The sequence below is a fragment of the Fistularia commersonii genome, chromosome 12 (genome assembly GCF_037954325.1).
Source record: "Fistularia commersonii isolate RoL2024-O1a breed Wild chromosome 12, RoL_Fcom_v1.0, whole genome shotgun sequence".
Classification (NCBI taxonomy): Eukaryota; Metazoa; Chordata; class Actinopteri; order Syngnathiformes; family Fistulariidae; genus Fistularia; species Fistularia commersonii.
Genome location: NC_141295.1, coordinates 6,065,661 through 6,077,048, shown reverse-complemented (window position 1 = coordinate 6,077,048; position 11,388 = coordinate 6,065,661). Strand labels below are relative to the sequence as shown.

Sequence of the window (11,388 nt, the reverse complement as noted above, 5' to 3'; positions counted from 1 at the left end):
CATGGATCTGTACTTCACCTCCCACTCAGTGTAGGAAGGAGACACTGCAACATCAAGGGGGGAAACAGGAAGGAAAACCTTTGAACAATTTAACAATGAATACCTTTGCATTTTAATCGCAGGAAGATCATTTTGATCCAGCGTGAGGCTGCGTGACGCTCGTCTGCCGCCTGACTGAGTCCCTTCGGTTCAAACGTGCCGACACGAGACGGGGAAATTGAGCTTTGGGTCGGACCGAGCCGAGATGGTTCGCTATGTTCAAGCCGAAAAACTCTCAAAGGTCTGTTAGAACTGGACCGAACGGAAGATCTTCAAGACGCGAGAAGTGTCTTCAGGAGCATGGGCGAGGAGCACGCTCGGTCAGAAATGACGGCGGCAGAACCTCAGGCTCCAACTGGGACGGGAACGCCGAGTTATCTGAAGAGAGAGGACTCTCGGCGGTTCTCTGGCGACTTTCTACACTTTGGCGATCCTTGAAATCTCCTCAAAAAACAAACGGCGAATGTAGAAATAACAGGACGGTATCCAGATACAAAGGTGCATCTCTGTCGCGATTTCCGTCAGTCGCCGTGTGATGCTTCACGAAATAGAAAGGAGAAGTTCGGTACCTTGGAGGGACAGGAGCAGGACCACGAGTCCACTCAGCGCTTCGGTCGGACTCATCGCCGCTCCGGCAGATGACCCAGAGACACCAGTCTCATATTAGCCTGGAAGAACCTGTGAGAAAGAAGTGTCTTCAGTGTGTGTTTGAGGGTGGGGTGGTGGCAACGCTGCATTTAATTCAACTTCCTTCCTCTTTCCAATGTAAACTCCTTTGAGGAGAATTGAACAAGATAAAAATGTGCGACAACATCTCACACCGGCTGAGAAACAGTCTCAAGAAAACCCTCTGAAAAAGATGAGCGAGGCCTGTCATTTTCATCATCGGTACAATTCAACTATGAGAGACAGAATGCAGAGACAAATATATTGTTACACATTAAAAAAGAGGATCACCAGTAAACATGATTCCACCTTTTTTTTTTTTTTTTAACCAGAAACCAACTGTCATAACAGTTTTTTTTACACCGTTAATGTTTATTATTGCTATTATATAAATTTGAAGTCATTATCTCTGAATTAATTATATAGAAAGAGATTAAAAAACAGTCAACAATCTGGAACATTTTTGTCAACAGTTTATTCTTTTAGATTTTTTAGGAAGTGAATTATAAAAAAACTCACTTCTCTCATAACACAAGAAAACAACAAAATGTTGCTTGACTTTGTGAACTATTTTCAACATCAACTCTATTTAGCACATGTAGGACAGAATGTGTGAAGGTGAGAATGTTTTTTGCAGATGTATTTCTCACATGTGCAGCACACAGCTTTTGTCTTGCAGTCTTTCTTCCAGGGGCAGAAGTGGCACCTTTTTCTTTTGACCGACCCGGCCGTAGCCTCGGGTGGATCGGGGCAGGTTTCGGCCGCCTGAACAGCTTCCACAATGGCCGCGGAGGCTTCTGTGCGGGGCAGGCGCTCCCTTCTCTCAATGCACGGGGTGACAAGAGCCTTCGCGTGAATCTCGCGCGAATTTTAACAGTTGGTAGACTACATCTTGTGTAGACGAGGTGACCTGAAAGGGATCAGTGACTCCAACATAGTTGTTGGTGAGAGCGTAAGCAGGCAGCATAGGATGGTGGTTTGTAGGATGACTCTGGTGACAAGGAAGATGAAGAGGACAAAGTGGTGGAAGCTGAAAAGGGAGGAGTGTTGCATGGTTTTCAGGGAGGAGTTGAGAAAGGCTCCAGGTGGTCAGGGTGAGCTTCTAGATGATTGGACAACAACAGCTAGTGTCATCAGCTCCGCCCTACCCTTCACCGAGTGTCCAGGATATGCAGCCTCAAGTCCGACAACACGACCACAAGGTCGATCGAAGAACCGTGGCCTCAGGTGTCTTGGTTCCAAGTGCGCATATGGACACCTTCATTCCTGACCATGGTGTTAGTTGTGGACAATCGGTGACCAGCACAGAAGTCAGGATGAGCTTGGAGCTGTAATTCCACTGCACATACTGTCCACAGCATAGTGGACAGTATCTCCGCCTGTTACGTGGAGGAGCGGAGTTTGCTTCCCCGACGGAGAGGAAACGTGATAACCACTACACTACGGAAACCTGCAGGTGCATTGTCCACATGTGATTTCTTAATTCAGAAGGGAATGGAGAATCAGGGTCAGCTGGACTTGTCTAGTGCACATATGGACACCTTCATGCCTGACCATGGTGTTGGTTATGGACAATCTGTGATGAGCAAAGAAGTCCAATAGCACAACACCTGTCGTGGGGGGGTATTCCTCCAAATCACGCCCTTCCCAGTCGCAAAGTCGTAGCCTACGGGAGCATTGGTCACAGGAGGCAGAACTGACTCTTCAGGGATGCTTCGAGACGACGGACTTGGATGTGCTCTGCGAGGACCAGGGAGACGACATCAGAAGACTCTCCGACTGTATAACTGACTATGTCAACTTCTGCACGGACAACATCATCCCCACCAAGACTGTGCGTTGTTTCTCAAACAACAAACCCTGGGTGACTAAGGACATTCAAGACACGCTGAACAGGAAGAAGGCGGCATTCAGAAGTGGAGACAAAGAGGAACTGAAGAAGGTGCAGACTGAGCTGAGGGAGAAGATCGCAGAGGGAAAGGACAGTTTCAGGAGGAAGCTGGAGAGCAAACTCCAGCAGAACAACATGAGGGAGGTGTGGAGTGGGTTGAAAACCATCACTGGCCATGGAAAACAAGCAAGCCAGATGATGGAAGGAGACTTGTAGGAGGCAAACGAACTAAACCTGTTTTTTAACAGATTTGATGAAGGTGCCTCCGCCCACCCTCCCCCCAGCTCCTCTCAGGACTTTCCTTCCCCTGCGCCCTCACCCCTCACTTTAAGGAGCTTTCCCCCTCCCCCACGCACCTCTTCTGCTTCCCTGGACGACGTCTCGTTAACACCTCAGCCCTCCTGCCCCCCAATAGGACTCTCTCCACCCCCTCCTGTCGCCTTCACCGCTGAGGAGGTGAGAAGAGAGTTCAGCCGCCTTCGTCCCAGGAAAGCCGCCGGCCCTGACGGCCTGAGCCCCAGAGTGCTGAAAGGATGTGCCTCTCAGCTGTGTGGGATCTTCTCACATCTCTTCAACCTGAGCCTGACCCAGATGGTTGTCCCCGACCGGTGGAAAACCTCATGTCTGGTTCCAGTGCCCGAGGTGAAGCATCCCAGCACACACAGCGACTACAGACCGGTGGCCCTGACGTCACACGTCATGAAGTCGCTGGAGAGGCTCGTCCTGAGGCACCTTCGCACAGTCGTCGGACCTTCGCCGGACCCCCTGCGGTTCGCATACCAGCCCCGGATAGGAGTGGAAGACGCCATCATCTATCTGCTGCACAGAATCTACACACACCTGGAGGAGGCAGGAAGCACTGTGAGAGTCATGTTCTTTGACTTCTCCAGTGCTTTTAACACCATTCGACCTGCCCTGCTGAACAGGAAGCTTCTGGACATGCAGGTGGATGCTCCACTCGCGGCCTGGATCAACAACTACCTCACAGGCCGGCCGCAGTACGTGAGGCTGGGGAACATCACGTCGGACACCATTGTGAGCAGCACGGGGGCGCCGCAGGGGACGGTCCTGTCTCCCTTCCTGTTCACGCTCTACACCTCAGACTTCAGGTTCTCCTCGCAGTCCTGCCACCTGCAGAAATTCTCAGATGACTCTGCCATCGTGGGCTGCATCAACGGAGGCCAGGAGGAGGAGGAGTACAGGAGCGTGGTGGACAGGTTTGTGGAGTGGTGTGGACTGAACCACCTCCAGCTCAATGTCACAAAGACAAAGGAGCTGGTGGTGGATTTCAGGAAACAGAGGACCCATCCGACCCCGGTCACCATCAGGGGTACAGAGGTGGACATTGTGGACAGTTATAAGTACCTGGGTGTCCACTTGGACAGTAAACTGGACTGAACTGTTAACACCAACGCCATCTTCAAGAAGGGTCAGAGCCGCCTGTTCTTCCTCAGGAGGCTCAGATCTTTCAACGTCTGCAGGTCCATGCTGCAGATGTTCTACCACTCGGTGGTGTCCGGCGTCATCTTCTACGCTGTTGTGTTCTGGGCAGCAGGATCAAGACAGCTGATGCTAACAGACTCAACAAGCTCATCAGGAGAGCTGGATCTGTCCTGGGAGTGGAGCTGGAGTCTGTGGTGCAGGTGTCAGAGAGGAGGATGCTGAGGAAGCTCCTCAGCATCATGGACAACCTCCATCACCCCCTGCATGGACACTGACGTCCTGTCAGAGCTCTTTCAGCCGTAGACTGATTCCACCGAGGAGCTCCACTGAACGCCACAGGAGGTCTTTCCTCCCCGAGGCGATCAGACTTTTTAATTCCTCTCCATTCAGCCGCCGGCAACCATAAAAACCTATCTTTAACCTAAAAACAAACAAAAATGTGCAATATCTCATTTCTGTGCAATATTCAGAAACTGTGCAATATTTCATCTCATCTCATAACTGCTACACTATAATGTTCCCTTCTATCATACTATTGTGCACTCCTTACCTCACTTGTTACTAAGACACTTATAGTTTTATCACTGCTTACTAAGACACTTTATAATTTCACTGAAACACTTTATAGTTTATAGTTTATTTCTAATTCTGCCTCTCTTTTATTATTTATTACTGTTATATTTTCTGTAACTCTGGCACTGCAATTTCCTTCGGGATTAATAAAGTTGTTCTTATTCTTATTCTTATTCTTCATCCCTGACCATGGTGTTGGTTATGGACAATCTGTGATGAGCACAGAAGTCCCTGTTGTAGGGGGGCTATTCCTCCAAATCACGCCCTTCCCAGTCGCACAGTCGTTGCCCAAGTGAGCATTGAAGTGTCCCAGTATAACAAGGGAGTCCCAGGTAGGAGCACCTTCTAACAGCCCCTCAAGGGACCCCAAGAATGATGGGTACATTACAGTCATTTGGCAGACGCTTTTATCTGAAGCGACTTACAAAATCCAGGATGGGAATGCAGAGGGACAGATGGTGGTCGACTTTGCAAAAAGGATGGAAATGGCTGCAGTGAGCCCTTTTTTTCCCAGAAAAGACAGGAACTTAGGGTAACTTATAAGAGCAGAGGTAGGAGAATGTGGGTAGACTACATCTTGTACAGATGAGGGGACATGAAAGAGATCAGTGACTGCAGAGTAGTTGTAGGTGAGAGCGTAAGCAGGCAGCATAGGATGGTGGTTTGTAGGATGACTCTGGTGACAAGGAAGATCAAGAGGACAAAGGCAGAGCAGAGGACAAAGTGGTGGAAGCTGAAAAGGGAGGAGTGTTGTATGGTTTTCAGGGAGGAGTTGAGAAAAGGTCTGGATGGTCAGGGAGAGCTTCCAGATGATTGGACAACAACAGCTAGTGTCATCAGCTCCGCCCTACCCTTCACCGAGTGTCCAGGATGTGCAGCCTCAAGTCCGACAACACGACCACACGGTCGATCAAAGAACCGTGGCCTCAGGTGTTTTGGTTCCAAGTGCACATATGGACACCTTTCTGCCTGACCATGGTGTTAGTTGTGGAAGATCCTTGACGAGCACAGTAGTCAGGATGAGCGCAGAGCGTCCCCTTGCCTGGCTCTGGGGTGGAAGGGGCCCCGGTAACCCGTGTCCGGGCAAAGGAAAGTTGGGTCCAGTGATTGTCTTCTTCATGGGGGTCTGCATTCAAAGCTGGATACTTGTTGGTCATTCAGGATGAGCTTGGAGCTGTAATTCCACTGGTGTCCAGCAGAGGGGGAGGAAACACCTCAGAGCTGGAGATGAAGCAAAAGATTGTCTGAAACGCCTGGTTCTCCTTCCTGCTGCAAACCCGACTCACCTGCTCCTGGAATGTGGAGACGAGCAGCTGCTCGATTGGCTGAATGTGGTCACATGATCGCACACCTGTGCCCAGTGGACTGGGAAGCCTGAGAGGAAAAGTCTTAATATCTGGTACCAAAGTGGTACCAAAAAATGCCAACTTCTCCTGGCTACAGTTTAAAATGTTTCCGCCCGGTTTCGAACCGAGGACCTTTCGCGTGTTAGGCGAACGTGATAACCACTACACTACGGAAACCTGCTGGAGTGGTGTCCACATCTGATTTCTTAATTCAGAAGGGAATAGAAAATCAGGGTCAGCTGGACTTGTCAGACAGCAGAGTGGAAAGTATCTCTGCCTGTTACGTGGAAGAACGGAGTTCACAAGGGCTGCAGTGACCCCTTTTTTTCCAGAAAAGACAGGAACTTAGGGTAACTTATAAGAGCAGAGGCAGGAGAATGTGGGTAGACTACATCTTGTATAGACAAGGTGACCTGAAAGAGATCAGTGACTGCAAAGTAGTTGTTGGTGGGACTGTAAGCAGACAGCATAGGATGGTGGTTTGTAGGATGACTGTGGTGACAAGGAAGATGAAGAGGACAAAGGCAGAGCAGAGGACAAAGTGGTGGAAGCTGAAAAGGGAGGAGTGTTGTATGTGTAATGTTTCTCGGTTTGAGAAATGTACCGTGTGTACAAGATAATGTTCGTCTTTGGCATAATGTATTCTTCAAAGCGGTCGCAGTAGGTGTGTAGTGTCTTACGTTCACCTTCCGTTCGTGTCCATGTGTTGTAGATATCTCTGCCTTGTTCTCCAACCCAAAGAAGTAGATAGCAGCACTTTTCGTCTTCCCCTTTTTTCTTTAGCGGTCCAGACAACATCATTTCGACGTGGAGCTTGAACTTACGCCATGCTTCGGGCAGGTTTGTAGCATCCCAGTCCATGCGGGGCGAAGGCAATCCAGACATGTCCATTTCGTCTTGAGTTTCCCTTTTACTCTGACACCATGTGAGGGTCCCTTTCTGTTTCTACTTGTATCAGTTTCAGTTTTGTGTCACTGACGGGTAAGCTTTGGTACACTGTTTGCACATGCAAATCCATACCTTCCTTGAGGCTGTCATCAGGGTCAGGGAGTGATTTCCTTGAGAGAGCATCTGCCAGAGGGATGTCTCTGCCTGGTGTGTGAATGATGCTGAAATCGTATCTCTGCGACTGGAGAATCATTCGTTGCAACCTTGGAGGAGCTGCAGTGAGAGGCTTGCGAAGAATGAATTCTAGTGGCTTGTGGTCACTTTCCACGATGACCTGACGCCCATATACATACTGGTGAAAACGCTTGCATCCGAACAAGATGGCATATAGCTCTTTCTCGATCTGTGCGTAGTTCACTTCACTGTCTGCGAGAGATCTGGATGCATAGCCGATGGGCTTACCTTCTTGAAGCAGAGTCGCTCCTAGACCATACTTTGAAGCGTCGACCTGTAGCCTCAGTTCTTTCTTGGGATCATAGAAGGCAAGAACGGGGCCTGGCTCGCGCGTTATAAGGTCTTTCATTTTTCTAAATGCTTCGTCATGCTGTGTATCCCAAACAAACTCACTGGACTCTTTCAACAGATGTCGCAGAGGTGCATTAATGTCAGATAGCATGGGGGCTTCTTCTTCTTCTTCTCACTCTGGAACATGCTCTGCCATTAAAGCCTACACCCGTTCTAACGTCCCAAGGATCGTTCTTGTACGCACGGTACATTTCTCAAACCGAGAAACATTGCAGTCTGGTTTTCAGGGAGGAGTTGAGAAAGGCTCTGGGTGGTCAGGGAGAGCTTCGAGATGATTGGACACCAACAGCTCGTGTTATCAGCTCCGCCCTACCCTTCACCGAGTGTCCAGGATATGCAGCCAAAACCAAAAAAATGCCAACTTCTCCAGGCTAAAAACAAATATGTTTCCGCCCGCTTTCGAACCGAGGACCTTTCGCGTGTGAGGCGAACGTGATAACCACTACACTACGGAAACCTACAAGAGGCCAGTTATAATCTCTCAATTTACAACTAAAAGGAGAATCCTGGTCAGCTGGATCTTCTCAGATCATCTTCATCTCACGTTCGTATCGTGGACAGTATCTCCACCTGTCTGCGAAACACTCCTGGACGGGGAGGAAACACTCTTTGTTTACTTCTTTAATGACCAAACAACGTCGATTCCATCTTATTAATATTAGACACATATATTCCGACGTTCATCTAAAACACTTCAAACACTGTCGATAACATTTGCATCCAGTATAATGTTGTTTTTCCCGCCGTCATGAGGCTAAAGCCGACTCCATCCTTGCCGTGGTCTCGTTGCGGACGCTCACAACCCTTGTTGCATCCTTGTTAAAACTTATCGCCGCTGTCGTCCTCGTTATTTTATGTAACAAACCGAAGATTCATTTATTCGGTAACGACGCCCTCCAGCCGCATACCTGCGACCTTCATTCAGCATGTCCACAAGTTTCTCTTTTTCTGGGATAGTTAACAACTTCCTCTTAAATTTGGGCGCGTCGTCGGGTGCCTTTGCCGGCGCGGAACGTTTCGTCCTCATCATGGAGAAAATTTGCAAACTTAAATTTGGCAAGTTGTACAGAGACAAGGCCCGGAGATTGTTGGTCTACTGTAAAAAATAAGCATTAAAAGATCCGCGAAACAGCGAGGCTGCAAAAGGTGATCATTTTCCGACTTCCGGCGCTGCCTCGGGCGGCTGCCTGCCAGAGTTGCTCCTCACCGAGCGTCTCTCTCGTAAATCTTCTACTTTTCTTTTTAATTTTTATCCACTCTTCTCCTTAGTGACAATTTAGTTAAGGTTTTTGCCTCAGCACTAGATGATGTTCCATTCGCTCTTTCTTGTTTTCGCGGTGTTTGGAGCACTTTTTTCGAGCCGGATCCCGGTCCTGGCGGAGCGGCGCCATGGCGCAATGGCGCAATGGCTCAATTGTTTACACCCGGGACCAGCTGATGGAGCTTCGACACAGCGGCGAGATGGGGGAGAGGCACGAAATCCCTAAGGAGCTACGGAGGAAATACCGGGGCTGCAGGGCCGGGAGGAGACGGTGGGTGAGGAAGAGGAGATACAGACCGTATCTCCCCTCCATTGTGATGGGAAACGTGAGATCGCTGGGCAACAAGTTGGAGGAGCTTACAGCGCTCACACGGAGCGACGGTGTGTTTCGTGAGGCCTCGGTGTTGTCCTTCACTGAGACTTGGCTAAACAACAACATACCGGACTCTGTGGTGAGTTTACCCGGCTTTCAGTTGGTGCGAGGGGACCGGAGTTGTGCCGGCAGCGGCAAGAAGAAGGGAGGAGGTGTCGCTGTGTTTGTAAACAACAAGTGGTGCAACCCCGGACACGTTACGGTGAAGGAGCGTGTTTGCTGCCCGGACATCGAACTGTTGGCGGTGAGTCTCCGGCCATACTATCTGCCCAGAGAGTTTTCCCATGCAATCATGATCACTGTTTACATCCCACCGTCGGCCGATGCACCGCGGGCTAATGACGTCATCAGCTCCGCGGTCGCGAGACTCCAGACCCGGCACCCCAGTGCCTTCATAGCCATCTCTGGGGATTTCAACCACGCCACCCTGTCATCATCTCTGCCCACTTTCAAACAGTTTGTGGACTGCAAGACAAGAGACAATAAAACTCTGGACCTGCTGTACGCCAATGCCAAGGACGCATACAGCTGTACAGCTCTCCCTGCTCTGGGCAGGTCAGACCACAACCTGGTCCACTTGAAGCCTCGCTATGTCCCTGAGGTCCAGCGGCAACCTGTGATCACCAGAACTGTCCGGAGGTGGTCACAGGAGGCAGAACTGACTCTTCAGGGATGCTTCGAGACGACGGACTGGGTTGTGCTCTGCGAAGACCAGGGAGACGACGTCAGGAAACTCTCCGACTGTATAACTGACTATGTTAACTTCTGCACGGACAACATCATCCCCACCAAGACTGTGCGTTGTTTCTCAAACAACAAACCCTGGGTGACTAAGGACATTAAGGACACGCTGAACAGGAAGAAGGCGGCATTCAGGAGTGGAGACAAAGAGGAACTGAAGAAGGTGCAGACTGAGCTGAGGGAGAAGATCGCAGAGGGAAAGGACAGTTTCAGGAGGAAGCTGGAGAGCAAACTCCAGCAGAACAACATGAGGGAGGTGTGGAGTGGGTTGAAAACCATCACTGGCCATGGAAAACAAGCAAGCCAGGTGATGATGGAAGGAGACCTGCAGGAGGCAAACAAACTAAACCTGTTTTTTAACAGATTTGATGAAGGTGCCTCCGCCCACCCTCCCCCCAGCTCCTCTCAGGACTTTCCTTCCCCTGTGCCCTCACCCCTCACTCTAAGGAGCTTTCCCCCTCCCCCACGCACCTCTTCTGCTTCCCTGGACGACGTCTCGTTAACACCTCAGCCCTCCTGCCCCCCAATAGGACTCTCTCCACCCCCTCCTGTCGCCTTCACCGCTGAGGAGGTGAGAAGAGAGTTCAGCCGCCTTCGTCCCAGGAAAGCCGCCGGCCCTGACGGCCTGAGCCCCAGAGTGCTGAAAGGATGTGCCTCTCAGCTGTGTGAGATCTTCTCACATCTCTTCAACCTGAGCCTGACCCAGATGGTTGTCCCCGACCGGTGGAAAACCTCATGTCTGGTTCCAGTGCCCAAGGTGAAGCATCCCAGCACACACAGCGACTACAGACCAGTGGCCCTGACATCACACGTCATGAAGTCGCTGGAGAGGCTCGTCCTGAGGCACCTTCGCACAGTCGTCGGACCTTCGCTGGACCCCCTGCGGTTCGCATACCAGCCCCGGATAGGAGTGGAAGACGCCATCATCTATCTGCTGCACAGAATCTACACACACCTGGAGGAGGCAGGAAGCACTGTGAGAGTCATGTTCTTTGACTTCTCCAGTGCTTTTAACACCATTCGACCTGCCCTGCTGAACAGGAAGCTTCTGGACATGCAGGTAGATGCTCCACTCGCGGCCTGGATCAACAACTACCTCACAGGCCGGCCGCAGTACGTGAGGCTGGGGAACATCACGTCGGACACCATTGTGAGCAGCACGGGGGCGCCACAGGGGACAGTCCTGTCTCCCTTCCTGTTCACGCTCTACACCTCAGACTTCAGGTTCTCCTCGCAGTCCTGCCACCTGCAGAAATTCTCAGATGACTCTGCCATCGTGGGCTGCATCAACGGAGGCCAGGAGGAGGAGTACAGGAGCGTGGTGGACAGGTTTGTGGAGTGGTGTGGACTGAACCACCTCCAGCTCAATGTCACAAAGACAAAGGAGCTGGTGGTGGATTTCAGGAAACAGAGGACCCATCCGACCCCAGTCACCATCAGGGGTACAGAGGTGGACATTGTGGACAGTTATAAGTACCTGGGTGTCCACTTGGACAATAAACTGGACTGGACTATCAACACCAACGCCAGCTTCAAGAAGGGTCAGAGCCGCCTGTTCTTCCTCAGGAGGCTCAGATCTTTC

The 11,388-nt window shown here is 50.6% G+C and overlaps 1 non-coding gene across 1 annotated transcript; it reads right to left on the bottom strand.

The window, feature by feature from the left end:
* Window positions 1-6,062: 6,062 nt before the first annotated feature.
* trnav-aac (transfer RNA valine (anticodon AAC)) lies at window positions 6,063-6,135 on the bottom strand. The gene has a single exon. It is a non-coding gene; the product is annotated as a tRNA-Val (tRNA).
* Window positions 6,136-11,388: the final 5,253 nt, after the last annotated feature.